The sequence below is a fragment of the Brienomyrus brachyistius genome, chromosome 8, assembly GCF_023856365.1.
Source record: "Brienomyrus brachyistius isolate T26 chromosome 8, BBRACH_0.4, whole genome shotgun sequence".
Classification (NCBI taxonomy): Eukaryota; Metazoa; Chordata; class Actinopteri; order Osteoglossiformes; family Mormyridae; genus Brienomyrus; species Brienomyrus brachyistius.
The window spans coordinates 10,929,345-10,953,704 of NC_064540.1; positions in this window are offsets into that span (position 1 = coordinate 10,929,345).

Here is a 24,360-nt window from a genome sequence, read left to right on the forward strand (position 1 = left end):
TGTATTTCCTGACTGTGGCATGTATGTTTGCCTGTGTCTTTTGTGCACCCTTTCTGATCCTCACATGTCCCTAGCTTTGCATAAATCTCCCACCATGTGTGGACCTTACAGTTCTCCTTACAGTTCTGCTTGTTGGGTGCCATTTATAGTCCTGTTAAGGACTGCAATTAAAGAATGTGTAAAGAATGTGTCTTCCCAGCAAGCAAGTGTCCTCCTCCTTCGCTGCTTTCACGATGCCTCGGTCTGCCCGGCACTGCATTATGTATATACAGTGGGCTTAAAAGCAGCCTCCCTAGCAGATACAGTGTAAGTCATGTGACAGCTTCAGCCCTAGTCACATTATCTCAGTTATCCCTGAGAATTCAGTCAACCAGGATGACTTTACACTCCTTAAATCCTCTCACACTGCCCTGTTCCTGTTTGGTGAGCTCACCATGGCTCAGTACTGATTAAAAACTGGGTATTTAATTGTATACTCGAACAAAATGAATATTGTGCAAGCATGTGGTTAAAAACATTTCAGTGTGGTTATTTAACTCATAAACAAAAACTCACAATATGAAACTGTGACACTGAGATAACCGTCAAGACTATCTCACAACTGCCAGATATTGATATCCTGCCTATAGCTACTGTTAACCCCATCAATGGAATTGAATAATAATGTACTGCAGCCAGCTGCAGATAATGACAAAGACAGAGCTTCACAGATCAGTAGAAGACAGAAGAACCTTCCGCACTCTGGAAAGGGCAGGGCTGCTAAAGGTACAAAAGGTTGAAAGGGAGACATTCAAGCTACATGAGATCAAACAAAGGCTGGTAGGAAGCACAAAACAAGATGCCGTCCTGAGACCAGGCACTGAGAATTGTCATGAATGTCGTTTAAGAAGGACGGCCCTGATGCAAAATTCAAGGGTTTGGTATTAGTGGTACAAGAGCTTGTCTTCCTAGTAGTTTCTTTTTGTGGCAACAGAGAGCAGAAGTGAATTGGGACGCCCTCTTGTGGCTGGGCAAACCTGTAACCTGTATACTAATGCGCTGTGCATTTGTATAGTAACATCCATCCATCCATTTTCCAGACCGCCTATCCTACTGGGTCACGGGGGGTCCGGAGCCTATCCCGGAAGCAATGGGCACAAGGCAGGGAACAACCCAGGATGGGGGGCCAGCCCAGGGCAAGGCACATTCACACACCATTCACCCACACATGCGCAATTTAGCAACTCCAATTAGCCTCAGCATTTTTTTGTGACTGTGGGGGGAAACCAGAGTACCCGGAGGAAACCCCACGACGACATGGGGAGAACATGCAAACTCCACACACATGTAACCCAGGCGGAGACTCGAACCTGGGTCCCAGAGGTGTGAGGCAACAGTGCTAACCACTGCACCACCATGCTGCCCCGTATAGTAACATACCAACTGAATATAGCAATGCTATACATGGTTGTTTTGTGCAGCATGAGTGATGTAACTGGTGTTCTTGTTGGCTCAAACCTGACACTACGAATGATTATACCTTGAAAGAGCCTGCTATAGCGTTCATATTGTTATTCTACATTAATGAGTTGATGGATGTTTCTTGACGACCCTGCAGCACATTAGAAACCCCAGAAACATTCACAGAATGCATTTATGCATACTCTGTACTTATGCAGCTATATAGAGTCATGTGTGTGTATATTATCAGTGGATAAACAGGGCATAAGTAAGTCTTGACTCATAATCCCTTTTCATAATGAAAAACACCATTAACGCCATTATATACTTTCAGAGACTAAACACATTTCATAATAATAATTTTGCTGGAAATCTGAATCATGCCCATTTATAAAAGAGCAAAGCAGTCTTTCATTTTAAAAAATCACATTTAATCATTTACTTTGAATGGATTCGGCACAGCTGCGTCAAGCTACATAGAAAATACAGAAAGTCATGATGAACACCACACTCATCAGTCCACAGGCCTAATTGATAATAAATGACAATGGGTTTAGTGTTCAATAATGAGTATTAATGATGCATTGCGGGATGTTTACGTTAAACATGATGCCTTAAAAATGCGAGGCACATTGGCTGGAAGAGAGATGCTGCAGCTGTTTAGCTTCGTGGTGTCTCAGGGTCAGTCCATGGTAAAATCTACTCACATTTAGTCAAATGCAATTCCATGACCCATAGCAGAATCATTTTCAGTATGAAACATCTTTTAAATTGCACTTGAATATTTCTATGATGCAGTAAAGCATATTGTCTAGTGATATATCATTTAATGAACATCTTTGCGAAATGTAATAATGTGCTATTGACCTGCTGGATATATTTAATTGCTTCTTAGAGGTTTCAATAAAATATTTCTTTAACAAATTACAGTAACTTGAATTGCTTTTACGGTTTCAAACCTACAGAACACCAATTCCCCAAAATTGCTTTCTGGATTTATGTAGATAGTGACCAAAAATATATTCTTAGGCTCTTCCAAACTCATATGTCTCAGTGGTTTGGTATTCCTATTTTAATGCATGCATTTTTACTTTTAATAAGTTTAATGCCCACTCTTGTGCCCAGTAATGGTGAAATCAAGCCTTACATAAGAATTACTAAGAAATGATTCAATCTAAGAAGTACATTAATCACAGACCAATCCTGTTTCTCTATATACAGAAATATACAGCACACCTGATCAAACAAAAGTTTAAATTTAAAAGCATATTTCAATGTGCGTAGTGTGTAGAAATAATAGTATCAGTTAATGTAATTACATATTTGATCACATTATTCCCTAACCTTTTCCAGTGTAATTATACCTAATGACTGAGGTATGAGCAACATGGAAAGGTTTCTTGAACACAAACATCAGGCTGTCAATCTAACTACTTTATAGACAAAATGATAATATTCATTATAAGATACAATGATAGAACAGTAATGACTCTTTTTTAAAAGAATTACATAAGAATGTAATTATTTCTGTAAAGTAACATTAAGGCTAATTGATGTCACGCATCTAGCTGCTAAAACAGTAGGAAAAACACATTCACTAATTGACCATCCACAAAATCCCTCTAAAACCACTGCACTAAATATCTTTGTCAATAATCTCTAACAAGTTACAAAAAGAAGAAAAAGTAGGAGCAATGGTGTTCCGGAATCTCCCATTTACTCAAGTCAAATCACCATAGTGACAGCTCCATTTTGCTGTCATGAATCAAGGAACCAAATGGACCAGCACAAAATAAAGCAGAGAACATACTATCCCTGGCATGCCACTCCCTCTGACCACTGGGCGATGCATTTCTCTTCCAGGTTACGCCCATCGGTGAGGTGGAGCTGAGAGAGAGCTCATTAACATTCATATTTACTCATTTTACTTGTTTATTTGTTTGTTTGACAGGCACAGTGCTTATTAATCAACAGAAAAAGAGACTGTAAATGAGTTACAGTAGCTCTATCTGTTGTCCCTGGCCAGTTCTTAGAAAGGCAACTTAAAATCAGAGTAAAATACAGTAGCTTACCATACATGTTACATACAAATAACACATGCAAATACTTGCTTACTGTCATGATAAAGCGTGAACGCGGACTTGGGAAGCAGGAGCAGGGAGACGAGGAATCGGGGAAACTAGGGTTTTAATCAGGGAAAACGGGGTACGAGGATGGATGCAGACTTCAATTAACATCAAATGACTTCAATGACAAGACTGTGGAAACATACTCTGACGTGGACTTAAATACACAGGACTTAATGAAAATACCCGGAAACAGCTGGTAACGATCTGGATTTCACATGAGGTTAATGAGGGGACGTGGTACACAGGAGGATTGGACGAGCCGGGTGTGACACTTACAGTAAACTACAATGCTGCAGATCTTGGAATATTTACAACCCTCATCTAAAGCAAGTCATCATGTTCAGAAATACCAAAAAGTTTGTATAATAGATTGCACTTGTTTTACACAGATTTGTACAAACATAGACCACACCATCCCCCCCATAAATCATCCAGCCCCCACCTCTGTACAGAGTGCTGGTGAGCCTGAAGACGGGAGGCTCAGAGAATGAGGCCAGGGTCCGTCACAGGTCACACACATAATGGCCTATTTAGTGGTGCCAGCCTACCTGCATGTTCTGGTCCTGCTGCATCAAAGGGAGAACAAAGGGAAACTCCATAGACAGGTAGGATGCAAATGCGCAGCCCTGGAGCTGCTACCCACACAGACATGTTAAACACATCCGAATCAATCATTCCGATTCTAAACCAGATTCATATACCTCAACTCACAATTCCATGGATGGGCACATAAGGAGAACTGAGGTTAAAATTGTCTTTGTTAACTAAATACATTTCATAAACAGCTGTACTACGTACATGGCTTTAAACCAAAGTAAGGGGAATTGCAATTCCTCAGAATCTGCTAACGCTTTAAATTAACTGCACTTTCATAATGCAGTCAGAGAACATCCATATACAATATGTAAGTATACCTTAACATCATGACATTCCTTAACAGCTTTAATATACATTAATAATAAACATTATATGATTATAAATTTTAATGCATGTTATTAATGTATAATTCAGATGTCATGTCTTGTGAAGGTGCATGGAATGTTTTATAAATGCATTATGAAGGTGCAGTTCATGTAAAGCATTACCCAAAATCGTCTAGTGCAGTCCACAATTAAACCATATTACAAACCCCTTCTTAAAAAAAAGCTATGAATCAGAGCTGAACAATAGATGACCACCCCAGCACTAAAAAAAGCATTTTCTTTCTGCTACAGGTTTGCTGAATAATAAATAGAAGCAATAAGGCATCTCCAAGAAACCTCATTTTCACTAACTGCTTGTTATATAATTGCTGAGAATTTTTCTGATTGGTTCAGTGACTATACCCATGTGACCCAGTGACATGGCGGCAACAAACACAATATTTACCCTTTTCAGAGTTGAAGATAGGGTAAAGAAAGCATAAATGCTAAAATATGGGACTGGCTACTCAGACAGAAAAAATAAACAGATGAGGAAAGGATTTAATGGGGGTGAAAATATAAATACAAAAAAGTATAAAATACAAAATTAAGGCATATAAAACTAATGTATACTATGTCTGCAAAGTGATTCAGTCATTTAAAGACACAGATGGGGCGGATTCCTTTCCATAGTGAGTGTCTGATAACTTAATGCAAGGAGGAATAGAGATTTCCGTCTCCATTTGGCCCCGTTCACTGGGAATCATATAGAAATGCTGTCAGATAATGCCTTTATCCTGTCATTGGTGAGGCTCACTGGCATGATAAAGACTACTGAGCAGGCAAAGGAATCCCTGAGGCCTGTCCTAAGCAAATATAGTCCCCCAGGCATTGGGAAGGCAATAGGGGAAGGTAAATGTGTCATTGCTAATCCCTAGTAGGTTTGCATGTGAAGTTGTATATAATGCATTAGTTGCACACTCAACATGCATATTGTGGATCATAATTATGCCATGGATAAAGTATTAAAAATAGAATAACGGTACTAATGATAGTACATAAAAAAAAAGTAAGCGGAGCTTATGATACATAATATATAACATGCACTGTATAACAAGCCAAGGTGCGCAAATTGGAAAATAGCTTAAATAGTACGTTTTGTCATTAGTTCCATTTTCCGACTGTTTTTCTTGTGGAAAGTTTATAAGGTTATATCAGTGGAAGCATTTTCAAAATACCTAGTTTACACTTATTGCAGCGAAGAACAGTTCACACAGTACAGAAGAACCTAATTATCTCTCCCTCAAAGTCCTCCAAAGCTGTGGTTATTTTCATAGGGAAAAAATAAAAACTTGCTAATGTGTTCTCCTTTTTTTTCCTCTGTCCCCCTGTACTGCCAGATCTAGCTGTCAGACATTTTTGGATTTAACTGGGAGAGTTGCATGGGCACAAGCCAGAGCAATTTACGCAGAGACAGGAGGTCAGGGAAATGGCAGAGTTGTGTCACAGGGAGCAAAGGACTGGCTGCAGTTAATTAAAGCTGCATGCTCAGTGTGTGTTGTGGCCCCACCACTCTCAGAAGCCCCCACTAGGGCTGCCTCCCTTCAATTACTGCAATACAATAATTGAAAATAATTACTATAATCATTAGAAGAATGACTCAGTGTGCACTGAGGTCTTTTGGGGGGGGTTAATTATTCCACAGCAGAGAGGGGGAAAAAATGTTAGTCCTCCAAGAGTAGGGTTTTCTGGACCAAGAAATTATGAACTTGTTGGATTAAACGGGGAGAAGACTGTTTGGGAAACCAGCCCATAGATTACCCACTGCTGAAGGAAGTCTGTCTTGTTACTTATTTCCATTTGGATTACACAATTTATTTGGAACACAATTTATCTGTTTTTTTAAGTATGTGGGAGGGAAAATATGGTCTTTGGGATGGAACATTTGCAGTGTTGAGTTTGAGTTGTTGAAGGCTGCAGGAGTATTTTCTTATAGTGGTGTGTCTCCCTCAAAAATAAAAAAGGGGGCAACTTTTTGCAGATAGCTACTATTACGTAACGCATACGAAGTGAACCATTTTGGAAGAAAGTGGACATAACGACATTTAATATTACTATTCCTCTTTTTGACACTTTTTGCATTGGAAATTGCTTTTGGTTTGTGGGAAGGTAGTATTTTGCCCTTATATTGAACATGTTCATATGAATTTATAAGTCTTTGGAAAGTAAAAGAAATAAATCTGATATTTTTGTACTAGCAGCAGAATTTACATGCCCTTGAAACAGAACTTTTTTTTTTCCGGAAACAATACTTACATATGAAAAACCTCATTTATTTGGAGGTCGACTACATAAAACTACATATCTTGTTATTTTATTGTTATATACCCATGAGCCAAAACATTATAACAGCCCCAATATAGAGCAAATAGTGTAGACTATCTCATAAAAACGGTGCATGTCTGGGACATATTAAAAGGGTAAGCTAACATTCAATGCTTGAAATTGACATGTAGAATGCAGAAGAAATGGGCAGGGATGAAGATCTGCGTGACTTTGAGAAGGGCCAGATCATTATGGTCAGACGACTGATTCAGAGTATCTCAGAAATGGCCAGGCTTGTGTGGCGCTCAGGATTATCTGTGGTAAGTACTTACTGTGAGGGAAATACCACAAACCGCTGACAGGCTGTTGGGTAGCCAAGACTCAATGAAATGTGAATGAAGTCTATCTAATTTGGTACAGACTAACAGAAGGGCTACTGTAGCACAAATGGCAGATAATTTCGATGACGATCACAGGAGTAATGTATCACGACAGATAGTACATGAATTCCTCATGTGTATGGGGCTATGTAGCCATCAATAAGACCTGTCAGTCCAACAAATCCCACATCCTCAAACGTCCACTTAGCTCTACAGGATTTATTGGACCAGGTACAGTGGATATAAGAAGTAGTTAAAATGCCAGGTTTTTGTGATGTAAAAAATGAGACCATGATAAATCAAAAATTTCCCACCCTTAATGTGACCTATAACTGTACAATTTAATTGAAATCAACACCGGAAAATCAACACCTTGAAATCAACACCGGAAAATCAACACCAGAAATCAACACCGGAAAATCAACACCGGAAATCAACACTGGAAATCAACACCGGAAAATCAACACCAGAAATCAACACTGGGAAATCAACACCAGAAATCAACACCGGAAAATCAACACCGGAAAATCAACACCTTGAATCAAAGCTCAAAGGGAAAGCGATCACTTGAGATCAACACCAGAGATCTCAGGGGAGAATCTCAGGCCAAAGGGCACACTAGCGACTGGCTGTAGCTCAAAGAGAGATCAACACCTTGAAATCAACACCGGAGATTAACACCTTGAGATCAACACCGGAGATCAACAACGGAGATCAACACCGGAGATCAACACCGGAGATCAACACCGGAGATCAAAGCTCAAAGGGAAAGCGATCACTTGAGATCAACACCGGAGACCTTGAGATCAACACCGTAGAGCCGGAGTGAATGGTAAGAGACTTGAGACAGCAGTGAAACATGCTTGGCTTGGATGGGGGGGAGAATCTCAGGCCAAAGGGCACACTAGCGACTGGCTGTAGCTCAAAGAGAGATCAACACCTTGAAATCAACACCTTGAAATCAACACCATGGTAGAGTGTTTTTTTTTCTCTGTTACTTGCTGTTGTTGTAACTAGTGCCTAATATGTAAAATTCAAATAACATGAAGATCACCATCCATATACGGTACCTTGGTCAGTAACTTAAGAGATTATAACCATTAGCAGCTTGGAAAAAAGCAAATTGTCATTCTGAAACATTCTACTCCTCTCTAGATAACCACGCTTCACAATGTGGAAGCTTGCAATCACCCAGAATGCCTTTATATTGATTAGCATACATTTTACCCACTAAGGGTTTAGTGCATCCGAACAATTTTGGGAAATTCACCAGAACCCTTTATCATGGTAAACAAGATCTTGACCCTGTAGGCATGTAGCATATTTGGACTTTTGGGAACAGGGTAAAGGATGACCAGCAGAGTCTGATTAGAAGGCTTTTTCATAGACTGCTGCCTATGCTCTCTGCAGCACTTTAATTGCAAAAGTGCATTTTTGCATGTGATATGATGGCTATAGACTGTAAACCAGATTTCCTCATTTGTTGAAATAGTGTCTGGAGACTACATCCAATGAATATGTGATTGTGTCCTCAGCTGCCACTAGTTGATGATGTTTTCCCCTCAAATTCCATAGCAAATTAGTGTCTTTAAGAAGCATCATGAATGTGAGCTTTGCTCATCACAGAAACTGAATAATCTGTCCAGTCTCAAAATCAATGTGATCTGGGACCTGTGGTAAATGAAACAACGGGCTCCTCTACCTGTCCAGCATTTTCATACGGCCTCATTAGTGACATGTGGTGGTAACTAACTGAGGAACTACGCCTATGTGGAAACAGATGCTTTCAATGTGCTTTGTATCCCATCATCATTTTACCTGTATATGCTTTTTTGTATCTGTCATTTTACCTTTATATGCTTTTTGTATCTGTCATATTGCCTGTATATGCTTTTTGTATCCATCATTTTTCCTGCATATGCTTTTTTGTATCCCATAATTTTACTTGTATATGCATTTGGGTGGCTGGGGGGCACATTCTTTATCCTGGGAGGGTGAGTCAGATGACAGTGAGCGTTCTGATATTGTTTTTCTTTCCTTTTACCCACATGAACACTGTCTTATAATAACAGCTAAGGGCTTATTAGTCATATATGGCAGGTAACATGGGAGTCAAAATGACATGAAAAAAACATTTGGAAAGAAAATGTATTGTTAGGCTGCTTACAACATGAAATGGTGGTTCAGAATTGTCTGGAATTAAGGTACGCAACGTCCGATTTTATTGCTAGGTAGAAACAAAAATACGTAAAGAACTTTATTATCCTAGCCCAACCGTTTACATGGGCCAAATGGAGTCCTTTTCTATGCTTGGGGATAATAGCATGCTTGTTATGGCACCAGTAATGGGAATTCTTCAGAAAGATCCAAGAATCCTGTGATGAACCATTTTCTGCGAACCAGGTATGAGTAATGCAGTAACCCATTTACCAGTACATTAAACACAAGCAGGGAAAACTAACAAGAATACTGGAACATTCCACCCAGAGGTGGTAGTTTCAGGTCCAGCAAGTGAAAATCCAGACTAAGATTTTGTTTCAACCAACCAGCTCTGTGACTATGGCTCTTTCTACTCAACTGGTAGTTTGAAAGACAATCTTATTCTGGACTTTCTGGGCCTTAAATTTCCAACTCTGATTCCACCTTGGACAACTCTGGCATTGATGATAATGATGATGATGATGATGATTATGATGACGATAATACTTACAGTGATAAGTTAAACAAGGAGGAGAAAAGCAATCTCTTTCTCCAGCATGTTCTTTCTTCTTGAATGTAACACATCCCCCCACCCCACACTGGCTTCTGCACCTTATCCAAGTCGGCAGCCAGAGTAAGAATCTTTTTTTCTTTTTGAGAAATAATGTGTTTGAATCAGTAGGGAGACAGAAAGCTTCTGCTTCTCCCATATATATGTGGAATGAATAAATAGGAGTACAAATAAATTAATGTTGTGCTCATCTCCTTTCCCTCACCGTGACAGTTCACATATCCCCCATTATGCAAAAGACAAACATATCTTGGGGACACAGCCTGCAACTCATTATGATTTGTTCTTAGAAAGGTGCTATTGTTGTCAGTCTATACAGAAAAGACATTTGAGCAGCAAAGAGCAAGAGTGGTATTTGTCTTCTAGTATCGCCTGATTTGACAGTGAGACTGACTCAGCTTTCATAGTCAACAAAATGCCTGTCTTAGAGTTGACACATCACCAATTTGCACTGGAAGGTGTTAACCTGTGTGTTTTATGTGTAGGCTGAATAGAGGAATGGGTAAATGTAACATGGATGAATTGGTGATGTATGGAATGGTTTGTGTAATAGTGTTAGTATGTTCACATACCACCAGGGGAAGCACTTTTACTGCTGGGTTGCTCACAGATCCCCTCCAGCATGTGAGGGAAGATGAAAAAGGCTGGGAAGTGGGTCAGCCTGCACATCCATCAATATCTGTATCTTCCATCCAATCAAGTGAGTGAATCCTGCCTCCCCTGTGCCATTGAGCGACAGTGAGTACTGGCAGAACCGTGGGCTTTCCAAACCATGACGTTAGCTACCCTGACATTTATTTGGTTAACCCATGGTATCACGATTACTGTGCATCAGCATGCCAAGCATTTAATACACTATTTGGCTCAGCCTGATAGATGCTGGAAATTGTGGAAATTCTCCAATACGACTGTCTGTGTTCCTTTTAGATTAAATCAGAATTTTAATAATGATAATGTATATGCTGCACATTTTCTCAATCTACCATACACTTTAGCTTACATATATTTTTGGTGATACATTAGCTATTAGTTTTTAAGTGAATCAGGCAGAAAACATAAGTTTCCATTTTATATTAATATTTATGTTTTTCAGTTTTTCTGTTTTATATTCAAAATGTCTGGTCCAATAGGTATGTATTCTAACAATTATTTGAAGCTCATTAAGCACGATGGATGAGCAGGTAATTGTAATTGTTAATAAGGCTTAATATGCATCTTTTTATTAATGGTCACACACAGGTCAGTACTTTTGCCTTTAAGTAGCTGGTACGACTGAATTGGTACTGTATTACATGGTTAACAATAAAAAATAATTCCTGAAATTTACTCTTTCTGTTTTGTTTTATTTGTTTTTAATCTGTTAAACTTCATAATGCTGCCTTTTCCTTCATTAAAGTTACATTGACGAAGTGTTTTTGTCTACTTACTGTCGAGTATTGGAAAATTATCAATACTGGAGTAGCCCAGAAAATAAATAAAATGAGTCAGGGCAATTAAGCATTTAAGTTGATCGAGGTATGAGCAGAAGGAAGAAGACGTCCCACAGCTGTGATGTGACGAGACAGTCATGCTGTGAGGCTTGTGGCTGGGGGGGATTTACTGACCTCTAACAATCTTCATCTTTAGGGTATAACCACAGGGTTAATGCTGAGGCTAACACATTGCCAGGGTCACCTGTGAGTTCCTAACTGCTTTAACAAGTAAAGTTTCCTTTCTTTATCAGCCGAAAGTATTACTAATTGTCTACACTAACAAGGCCTTTGCACATTCTGTAACATTCTGGAGAATGACTTTAAATTGCAGGTTTATTGGTAGTACAATATTTTGGGGTTTTTTTTCCAAAGAGAAATTTTAAACTTTTACAGCCCATTTATTTATGTATGTCTGCTTTCATGTGGTTTGGTGTTTTGTGATAAATGTCAATGATTTCTAATACAGCATAGCATTTTCATGAATGTAAGAATGATGTGAAATGACTTATCATCATGCTTACTTCTGGAGTGGTAAACTCGTGACTCACAAATGTGCTATATTGTCATAACAATGTTGTTTTTTTAATAATGTGTTTTGATACATATTTATTGTTAATCGTTTGTGCAAATGTCTTACAAATAATGTGTTGGTGTGTCACTTGTCCTTGTGTGACTCAGAGCTAAAGGAAAAACATTTGGAAAGAGATTATGCCTTTGAGATGGCCTTTGGTCTGCCATTGCATCAAAAAATTTGGTGATGAATCTCTATAACAAATGGTGTAGCTGTAAAGTCTATTCTTTCGGAAAATAAAAAGGAATAAAGTGAGAAAATGGAGGATAACTGTGCCAGTTTAAACGAAAGTTGCTAAATATACTACACATGCACATTGCAAATCTACGATGGCTTACACAAAAAATATTTTAAAATAATTATGTGTAACATACAATAGACCTTTCTATATATGTTAATGAGCTTCAAAGAAGAGCAACTAGAATAAAAGAGTAGCATTTTTTTCTGCTACCAAGAAGAAATCACGCACCATCATGTGACTGTGAGAATATGCTTGAGATAAATATGTACTATATTTTCAACTGTACACATAAGAAAGGCTAGGCCAGGGGAGGGGAAGCACATCCATGGAGGGCTGGTGTGGGTGCGGGTTTTTGGGACGGCCTCTCAATCAGCCCATAACAGTGTGTCCCCAGGACTGGAGTTGAAAACCACTCCTTTATTTTTGGCTAACGGAGAGGTCATCCCAAAAACCTGCATCCACACAGGCTTTCCATGGATCAGTCTACCCACCCTTGGGCTGGGCTAATCTCAGGGTTTAGTCCTCATAGTTTGATAACTGATGATAGTTGACATAAATGCAATCAGTGTACAATACAAATCCTGAGTACTCTATTTGAGGGAGCAGTAATGATTGGATAAGTACCATTAATTCTGTGGATTCAAAGAATGCATTTGGGTTACATAAAACTGAGACTCACTGTAATTATTAAGGGTAGACAGCATAATAGCAATATAATGAGGGCCTACATTGCACTCATTTGATCGAAATAGGCCTACTTTATGTATGTAGGCCTACAGTAGAACCTTGGAACCTGAACACCTCTTAACTCCATTGAATTCTTTTCTGACTTGTACCTCAACCAAAATCTTGGAACTCAATCATTCCTGCTAAATCTTGTATGGGTCAAGACGCGTTCAACTCTACCAATTCGGACCTTGAACAGGTTGGTCGAAAAGAATCTAACCGCAACTTGACCGAAAACTCAGAACACAACACAACAAAACAGACCTGCTAAGACTTGTACAGACGCGTCTCGAATGGGCTGAAACAAAGGCAAACGGACCTACTAGGATGCTTATGCCTATGAATTGCTCTCGGGCTCGTGGAACCTATCGACAGAGTTCAACGTGCAAAAGCTGTGTTCCTATGTTCGGTGTGGATATTATTTTATACTTTATCAACAGTACATTTAGTGATACAGTGATCATGCCCCCTAAGACAGTGAGCAGTGATAGCAGCAAACCAAAGAGGAAAGTAGTGAGAGTAGCTGTAGAACTTAAAAAGAAAAGATAGCGAGAGTTGAAGGTGAATCAAATTGACTTACATTATTTCTTAAGAAGTTCGTGTTCCAAGGCACCATTGTATTTTATTTCAAAATTTGTCATTTATTCCCTCATCTGACGAAGATATATATACACACACACACACACACACACATTTATATCTATTGCAATTTCAATCTCAGTCACAAATGCAAGACTGTAATTTTTTTGTCTGGATATTTTGTTTAAAACATCGATGTTTTATTCTGTTTTTCAGAATTTCCATTCTTTTTGTACATTGAATTTTTGAGGTGACATGAAAGCAAACCGCTGCATGCAAAATCAAAATAGCCCAAGGTATAAAACCGACACTGCAATGGCAAAGACAAAATCCCCCTCAAAAGGAGCCAGGGGTGATAGCCGATCCCTTTTACATCATTGGATGAGAAGAGGACGGACAATTTAGAAAGGAATCTCTAGCCTACGTGGACAATGTATCTCCAAGGAAAAGATTAAAAGGAACCATGGTGCACTCATAGTCCCCTGAGTTTGAGGAAAGGTGTTGAACAGCTCAACCGGAATTACTTGGAATCAGTTGTAAGACATTCCAGGCTGTTTTATTAGGATAAGGTGGAGAAGGCTTTTCAAAAATCACTGAAAAGGAACCATTCAAGGGCCTCCCCTTGGACCACATACTCACCTAGGCCACATTATTAGTTAACTAGCGATTAGGGAGAATAAATGTGCAAGATTGTATAATTGACTTTTTCTATACTTCTGTAAGTGTTATGATGTGAAGTGTGTATATTTTGGAGTTATTTAATAACTATTAATGTTTTATGTCACTAACCAACTCCTTACTATATCTTGGATCAAATGCAACCATTTTGTTTTGTAAAGATCTTCCCTAAACAATTCTACAGTTCTTACACATTTATGCTTTGATCAAACCTGTGATGGAATTGCAGGGACCAATGGAATATTTTCTCCTGTGGTCAGTGAACAACTAAGCTGATGATAAAATCTGTATAACCATCTAAATTACTTTCTAATATCCATTTTCAGTTTTTTCATACATACTAAGAATGAATATACATTTGATGGTAATGGAAAGTATCTATGAATTTACATTTATCCAAACCCAGGGAGAAGTTTTGCATTTTTGGTCAGTTTTAGCCTGTTATTGGTAGAATCATTTTGCTTGTCATTCTTCTGTTTCAATAGTTTTAATTAACAGTATTAGATAAGGAATCAACTACAGTGAAATACACCCATTAGACGATGAAAGCAGAGTTCTTAGTCGAAAAGCTTATACTGTGTGAAGGCTAGTAACAGTATGAGTTTATGTGTTTTCTTTCTCCCGCTGACCTCGAGAACAGATGTGCAAATGGCATATATGTAAATGTATGTTTCAGTTAATTTTTTCTTTTCTTCTTGGCAAATCCACTGTTCTTTCCATTTATTCTTGTACACTTAAAGGATAATCTGCAATGTTCCAATTTAAGAGTTGAGGGCAAATTGTTCGTATGCAAGTCTCAACAGAAGACAATATTCAGCAGTTTGAAATGGCACAAGTTTTATTTTGGATACTAAACTCTTCATATCTTTTCTAATTAGTAACTTGTAAGTGTACAGTTTTCTTTCAGTATTATGTACTTGGTTCTGCCTATTATTTTTAATTCAATTCAAAATATAAATTATAAGCCAGACCACATGTAAACTTTCTTACTGTCTAATTTGCTATGGGGGCGGCATGGTGGTGCAGTCGTTAGCACCTCTGGAACCCGGGTTCGAGTCTCCGCCTGGGTCACATGTGTGTGGAGTTTGCATGTTCTCCCCATGTCCTCGTGGGGTTTCCTCCGGGTACTCTGGTTTCCCCCCACAGTCCAAAAACATGCTGAGGCTAATTGAAGTTGCTAAATTGCCTGTAGGTGTGCATTTGTGAGTGAATGGTGTGTGAGTGTGCCCTGCCATCATTGTTCCCTGCCTCGTGTCCATTGCTTCCGGGATAGGTTCCGGACCCCCTGCGACCCGTGAGGATAAGTGGTTTGGAAAATGGATGGATGGATGGATAAATTGCTACAATTTTATACGCATATTGAAACAAATATGACACAAAACAATGTTGGCAAAAGTTGCTGATATAAACAATAGTTCTCAATTCATTATGCAGTCTTTATGGATTCTGTATTTTATAACTTACTTTTTTTATTACTAAACCTAGCAGAAACCGAGAAATTAAAATAATGCCTCTACTTCAAAGCTGGAGAAGTGATTTTGCTCTCAATCAATATACTGTCAGTTCTGTTTCAGTGAAAAAAAAGCTCTTTGTCACGATCTGTCTCAATTTCCAAAGAAACTCTGCAGCTCATAAAAAAATCCCACAGTCCTTGTTTTTAGGCATCTTAAGCATTTTAGGTTCTTGCATTCAGTGGACCGGATCCCCCGTATTCCCAGGATCCGGAGACCAGTGAGGTCACCAGAGCTGTGGGGCCCACCAGTCACCTGTGAGCCAAGGACTTCTTCCTCTTGGACGACCACCTGGAGTGGAGGCAAAATCCCACTGTTTGGAAGGTGCTCGAGGCTAGCAGTCTCTTCTTATGGGCAAGGAAGATACTGGCAGGGCTCACCCTAGACGAGGATCCCCAGGAGGCGGAGAACGTCCGGCGCTGTATAGGGGAGATGCAGTGGCTAATCAAGCATGAGACCGCTCAGCCTATCACCTCTCCACTGCATGAAGCCATTGAACCTGCAGCCTCTACACGTCATGAAGCGGTTCAGCCTGTCGCCCAGGTTTTGTGGCAGCCACCAGTATCAGCTGGGACTGAGGGGCTGGCTAAGTCTCTGTCTCCCGGAGAGGGAAATGGGGGCACACCATCCAGGCTGACCACTTGGGCCGCTCTCCTGCAGAGGCCCAGGGGAGGGGACTCGTGTGGCACCCCTGCTCTGGCCCTGCTGTCTCCTCGATGCCCTCCAGCCTCACTGTCTCCTTGACAACACCTGGTCCCACAGGCCCTTTGAGGCTCTTTTGTCCTGCGGTCTGGACAGGTGCTGTCTTGTGTGCGGTTGGGCCCGTGAGGGCCCATGTCCCAGGGTCACTGTCCAGCTCCCCAGGGCCTGGAAAACTCCATGGCTCCATGGCTATTCCTTGTTTCCTTTGGTCAAGCCATGGTGCCTGTCTCGTTACTCTGTCCTGCATATATATATATATATATATAGACACACACAAAAATCTGTGATTCATTGCTTCACATGAACTTTAACTGAAAAAAGTATAAAGAAAAGACTTTCAACAATTTCACTGACCAACTTCATTGTGAAATATACCCATATTTTGACAGCCGTGACATGCTCAACAAAAGTTGGGACATAGGCATATTTATCATTCTGTTACATGACCTTTCCATTTAATAAGTTATGTGGGATTCTTTCACCGCTTTAAACTGTCCAACACGTTTCATATTATGTCTTTCTGACATACAGCTACTGATATCATTGCTTTTTGTTTTGTCTTATTTTACTGTTTTATCTTAATCTTTTTTATTATTAACAATACTGTGCAATAGTCTAGACAGTTAGAAGTGTTTAAATTATGTTCATGTTGGTGTAAATGTCTGTCAAAGTGTGTCAGCTTTCACCATTTCAAACCATTGAAACCATTTCTAAAGTCTCCCCGTATTTGCAGTAACCATCCTACACACCCATGCATTTTTGATTTGAACACTAGCACACCTAATCTATACCTCGTCGACTTTGCTAAAACTCATTTAATTAATTAATTAATGGAATAGTTGGGGTGCCCCTTAGGGGAGGTTTGGGAACCGTGTTCATCTAGCCATCTAATAAGATTATCAGCAATTGTTTAGAGAACGGAAGAAATTGTTGTTAGTTTGTATCGCGTTGCTGATAATTTGCCATGCTGTAATGTGAAATTGCTTTTATTTTTCTAAGCAAATGTACACTCATAACTCAGGTTAATAGCTTTAAACATTTCCTTTGACTGTCAAAGATGTTTGCGCCGTACTGTATCTTTTTTTTTATTATTCTTCTTTGCATTTGTATTTCCTTTTGAGAAATACATTTCATGTGTGCAGTGTGCAGTGTGCAGTGCATGATGGTGTATGTGACAAATAAAACTTGAAAACCACTATGTCCTTATGGGATTGGCTTGAAGATTACTGGAAGAAAGACTGTAAACTGGTTTGGGCTGAGCTTAACAATGGAGAGAATATGACCGTAAAGTCTCTATTACAATGAGTGGTATTAGAATCCCAGATGTCTGGACAGCCGAGCAGAGGCCTGCCAGAAATTGATCTGTCTTGTAGGATGTTTCATTGTTAGATGGAATTGCAAAGGAATAATGCAAACTGTGATTTAGGCTAGAATATATGGTCTTCTGAGAATGTATGGATAAAAGAATGGCTAGCTTTGATATCATCCTGATTTCAGATAACGAAATTATTTGAATAATATATAACTTCAGCACAGATAACTTTTTTGCGTGTGTAAAACTGCATAGTGCTATCCCTATTTTATTTTTAAAAGGAATCAGCCACTTTGGAAATTTACTTCATATTATAATTTCTCAGAATATCATCCTAATACTTTCTCTCATAATTAATATTTATTCATTACATTTACCATTCAAAATTATAAAAAACGCATTTTACTTATATGATTATATATGTATATAATTTAAAAAGATAATAGAAGATACACATTACATAATTGTAATACAGTAAAACCTCGAATTGCGAGTATAATTCATTCCAGAAGCGTGCTAGAAATCTCAGATGATTCGTTCCACGACCCAAAAATTCATATAAAAATGATTAATACAAAATTTAACGTAAAAATACATAATACAAATTAAGCTACACTTTACCGTTATAAAGGTAAAGAATTGTGGATGGTGTGAGGGAGACGAGAGAGAGGAGAAGAGGAGGGTTATTTTGTAGGACGACTTTCACTATAACTAACGGAGTCACTGCTGTCTGTTGGCTCACTGGAATCTTTTTCTTTTTGTGCGACTTTAACAAGGAACCTATCCAGTGACAGCCGGTTTTGCATCCTTTTCAAATTCGCCAACACAATTTGGCATGTGCCATTTTAGCTAAATAACTAATTGGATAAGTTTACTAATTTACTAGTCAGACAGTGTTGTGTAGGTATGGTCAAGTATTTACATCCATCCATCCATCCATCCTTCCATCTATCCATCAATGTCCTTACTGCTTGCTGGTTCTAGGTTGCATGCTTATATGCGAGTCTGCTATATCCGATGCTTTTTCTGCATGTTCTTAATTAAAGGGACTAGCGGACCTCGTCAGTTATAGACGATATTCCGTTATAAGCGAGTCCACTATAAGGGGATTTTACTGTAATCCTATAATTATATGATGTTTGTTTTTAATACATATTAAAGCTGTTAAAACATGTTAAGATGTTAAGGTATACTTACATGCTGCTTTTGAATGTTTTTCAAATCCATTTAAAAAGCATTATGAAGATGCACTGAATATTCTATGAATGCATTATGAAGGTGCAGTTAATGTAAAGTGTTACCCAATTAAAAAATCAATATATTACTGAAGTATACACGCAAATTGATTTCTCCTTAACACATTAATTAGCAGTCCCATTATTTAATGTATGTGGTATGACTGTATCTGACAGGACACTGAAACCTGAGTATGATCTAACTGATTTAGGTTTTCAGTCGCTAGCTTATACTTTACAGGAGTAGTCAGGCTTACTCCATGGCAACACAAATATCTTCCCCTGCTATGTGCTTTTCTCCTCTTTGTTTTTTGTCACACCAGGCCATGTTAAAATAATGAATAATGACAGTTTTACCAGCTGTTCTGTTTCTAGACCCTTAAATCTGTGTATATGTGTCATCCGGCTCTGCAACCTGTAACAGATGCTACCCAGATTTGAAGATCTCTTCAATACAGTCTAATAAAGGGAATCATGCATAGCCACATGTTGACAATACATGGATGAAAAAAGGCTTTTTATGTAGCTCATATTTAAAATGCCGGTGAATTCTTAAAACATGAAGTTTTCTTTTCATAAATAAATAAACAGACAAGTACATCAACAAATAACTGAATGAATGAATGAATGAATGAATGAAATCACTTTTATTGTCACATAACTAGAATGGGTGAGCTAGTGATTGAAAGTTTTGGATCACAAGTTCCTATTTGCAGTGCAGTGCATCTAATAAATGCAAACTGTATGAAAAGACATTTGGATAAAATAAAGACTGCACATAACTGTACAACAATATAAAACTCTATATGGGTTAAATGCAGAGGACACACTTAGTTGTGCAGTGTGTGCTGTGGTGTGTCAACAATGACGACTCACTTTCTTATGCACAAATGCAACAGTATAACACACAATACTATGCAGCATACATACAGTATGTCATGGGGCAGACAGACAGGCCGTAGGTGTAATAAAATACTGTTAGTTAACCAGAGGCATTCAGTAGTGGAGCAGGGAGTGGGGCTGGTGTCCTGGGGGTGGCTGATATCAGTAGGAGTTAAGCAACCTGGTGACCCGGTGAAAAAAACACTGTCCTGGAATTTGCTGGTCTGGCTCTTGATGCTGCAAAGGTTGTGTCAGAAGTGGGCAAATGTTAAATGGTATCATCTGTCAAGTAAACAAGAAGAGCAGAGAGAAAGCTGTCTGTAGGGGTCATGAATGAAATACAATGCATGGTATGATATCATTTCATTCCATTACTCAGGAAGACACCGATAACATGCGCATTGTAACGACTGTAGGGTGAGTCACCTGTATAGCTTGTTATTCTGGCACAGCTGCACCCCATGATATTTCCATTAGCGTATACATATGCATTTTTAAATATAATTCAATACTCAGTGTCAGTTTATTACAGTCCTATTATTAGTGTTATGCGAATAGGTTGTACCAACGTAGTTCAATTGCTCTGATTTTACCTATTTGAGGCACATTTTTGTGGAAGGATCCATTGTTAAACAGGACTATAGCATTTATGTAATATTTATTTGTTCAGCAGGTGAGAGTCCATTAAACAAATTGCCTCAGAAGGACTTCATAATTTAGAATAGATTTTCTCTTTTCCTCAGGTTTATCTATTGCCAGTGCTACATATATGTTAATCGGTACGTTTTACATTTAGTCCTTAAAGAGCATGGAATAGTTGTTTGCTGGTATTTTGTCACCCGTCTATTTTTGGTGCTGGATACCAGACTATATGTATGTTTGAAGTGTGTTGAGTCTTTTTTGGTGACGAGGTGTGAGTACTTTGTAGCTGTACAGGCAGTGAGGCATCTGTCATGTGGAAGAAGAATTGTTGCCGTTCTGTGGTTTATTCCTATTGCATAAATACCAAAGGGGGGGGGGGGGGGCTGGTGTATTAGGATTAATATAATGATAAGGGAAACACTACATACAGACCCCATGTGACATACAGTCAGGACCAGAAATATTTGGACACTGACACAAGTTTTACTATTTTACCAGTTTACTGAAATATATTCCAGTTGAATTTATACAGTGGGCATGGACATAAACTGCAGGCTGGAACAGTTCTGGAACAGCATTCTTTGGGCAGATGAAATCAAGATCAACCTGTATCAGAATGATGGAAAGAAAAAAGTATGGAGAAGGGCTGGAACAGCTTATGATCCAAAGAACATCGTATCATCTGTAAAACATGGTGGAGGCAGTGTGATGGCTTGGGCGTGCATGGCTGCCAGTGGCTCTGGGTCTTTAGTGTTTCTTGATGATGTGACACAGGATGGAAGCAGCCGAATGAATGCTGAGGTGTTCAGAGGCATCATGTCTGCTTAAATCCAGCCAAATGCAGCCTAATTGATTGGGCATCGTTCCATAATACAGAACTATACTACGAAACGTGCGGTTACTGGCTTATCGGGGTAACTTGTCAGATTTAAGGTACCACAGTTTAAATGGACTTCATATTCGTTCACTTACATTTTGCCCATCCATCCATTCATTTTCCAAACCACTTATTCTATTGGGTTGCTGGGGTCCGGAGTCTATCCCAGAAGCAATGGGCACGAGGCAGGGAACAACCCAGGATAGGGGGCCAGCCCATCGCAGAACACACTCACACACCATTCACTCACACACGTACTCCTATGGGGAATTTAGTCTCACACAGCCTCAGCATGTTTTTGGACTGTGGGGGGAAACCGGAGTACCCGGAGGAAACCCCACGACGACATGGGGAGAACATGCAAACTCCACACACATGTGACCCAGGCGGACACTCGAACCCGGGTCCCAGAGGTGTGAGGCGACAGTGCTAACCACTGCACCACCGCCCCTACATTTCGCCCAGACTACCTTAAATCCGACAAGTTACCCAGATAAGCCAGTAACCCCACGTTTTGTAGTACAGGCTACAGATCTCAACCTCATTGATAATGCATTTCATTTGCTAAAGACTAAACTACAGACAGAAAGACCCTGAAACAATCAGCAACAGAAAGCTGCTGCAGTAAAGGCCTGGCAGAGCATTAAAAAGGAGGAAACCCAGCGTCTGGTCATGTCCATGAGTTCAAGACTTCAGGCAGTCATAGCCTGCAAAGGGTTTTCAACTAAGTATTAGAATTGAACATTATATTTACAGTTATATTAATTTGTCCAATTACTTATGAGCCCCTGAAAGGAGGGGATTGTGTAGAGAAATTACTTTAGTTCCCCATATTTTCATGCAATGTTTTTGTTCTACCCACTGGATTAAAGCTGAAAGTCTGCACTTCAGCTGCGTCTGACTTGTTTCTTTTAAAATGTATTGAGGTGATGTACAGAACTTAAACATTGAAAAAACTTGGTCTCTATCCAAATATTTATGGTCCTGACCGTAAATGCAGATTTTTGATGATGATGACGTAGAACAATTATTTGTGAGGACTTACTCGAAACAAAGTTGTCACAATCCTCCATTACAGTATGTCCATATTGAATTTACTTATTACCAAACGACCTGTTCTATTTTTATGGATATAGTATAAATGAAATTTAATGATAAGTCTCTGTAAGTTCTATATGTGACATTTACCTTTTTGGGGTTGACTGGTTTTGTGTAGTCTCGTTTTATGGAGTGTACATGTAGTAGCTAAGTCCTCCAGGAATTTTGCTGAGGACCTTAGGACACCTTCTTACTTTTACGATAGCAAAGACTACCTCGGTCTATAATTTTAGATGCTTGACGTGATTGGCTAGTATCCCCTTGTTGACTTTATGGATGTTATAATCTTCAAGCCTTCTAGTCTTGACAGTGGGTTTTTATGAGCTGTCTGAAAAAGACATTCCCTAATAACTTTTTGTTTTGTCATCTCCTCTCTTTCCTGTCTTGCAATAATAAAAAAATGAAATCATTTGTACAGTCTGTAACATAACAGCCACTTGTTTAATTACTTTATCAGCCTTTTGACAAAACTTTTGCAATAGAAGGAGGTCTGTCAAGGAAACTATGAGGAAATTGAAGAGGTCATCACATGAAACAACCTCCATCCAAAAATCCAGGATGACAGGAAAAGATGAGAGGGGCCTGCCTATATGCTTTCTGCAAGGCTTAGAGTGGCACCCCAGGACCAGCAGTTCAGGTCAAGAAAGTACAAATCCAGACCATGATATGTTTGAATCAGATGGGTATAAAAAGGCACATTCACAGAGTATTTAACTGGTTGGTTGAAACAAAATCTTGGCCTGGATTTGTACATTCTTTACCTGAACTTTCTACCTCTGCAGGCAGGACACGGCAGTGCACTTCAAAGGCTCTCCTGAAGTTCTAGCAAACCCTGGATAATCTGTCCCCAAAACTGACCACCATTACGTTATATTTTCCTCCATATTAATGAAAACGTACTTGACATGGATAAAAGACTGGTTTGAGTTTCCTGTGTCACTGCAGCCAGGGAGACTGAACACCCAAACCCAATTAAATGCTGCTTTAGGCTAGCTGAGTAGGTCTGGCTCTGGCACGGTCTGCCTTACCATTTTATTTGCAGCACAGGGGTAGGTCTAGCTACTTGAAGGGGGTGTGTAACCTCAGTGCAGGAGAGCTTGTGCGGTCTCTTCAGATACTCCTCAGCCATCAAACCCATTCTCTTCAACAGCACTCTATTCAAGACATCAAAGTCTGTCTTCATCTGTGATGGCCACCGCCTGCGCCTCCCTGAAGAGTAAAGGGCTGCATAACGCAGCCTGAACCTCGCCACTGACAGGGAAGTGTCTGAGTTGTTGTCTTACAGTATCTCATTTTTAGGATTTAGAACTGCTGTAGCTGTAGAAAGAGAATCCTGAGGAACTGGCCTGGTGGTTCCTGCAGCCTGGCTCCAGCCTCGCCGAGCAGACATGGCACCTCCTGCTGTTGTTGCTGACAGCTGATGGTCAGCCACGCGGAGGCAACATTCTGTCCAGCAGCCAGTTGTCCGTGGATTCTGTGGGTGGTCACTGTTGTGGATTTTGGCACCATTAGACGGGAAGCCCGCGAGCAACTCAGTGGACAGAAGAACGTGACACGAGGAATCTGAAAATCAAGCAGAGCTTTAATTCAGGGGTTTCGTTTTGCAGGGGCTTACAAGCAACTGTGGGGGTCAGAAATGGGGGTGGCTGCAGAACAAAATAAGAATATACTATGGAAAAAAAAAACATTTCAGCAGAATAGAAAACAAATGATCATATCTGCATACTAAACACTTTACAAGCCACTTAAGCTGAACATGGACCAGGAAGCTGGTACAGTTACTTAAAAATCAAAGAAACCCAAACTCATATAGTCATCTGGCCACTAAGAATGATGCGTACTGTATGGAGCTCTGTACGAGTTTTCCACCACATAACATGAATTCTGC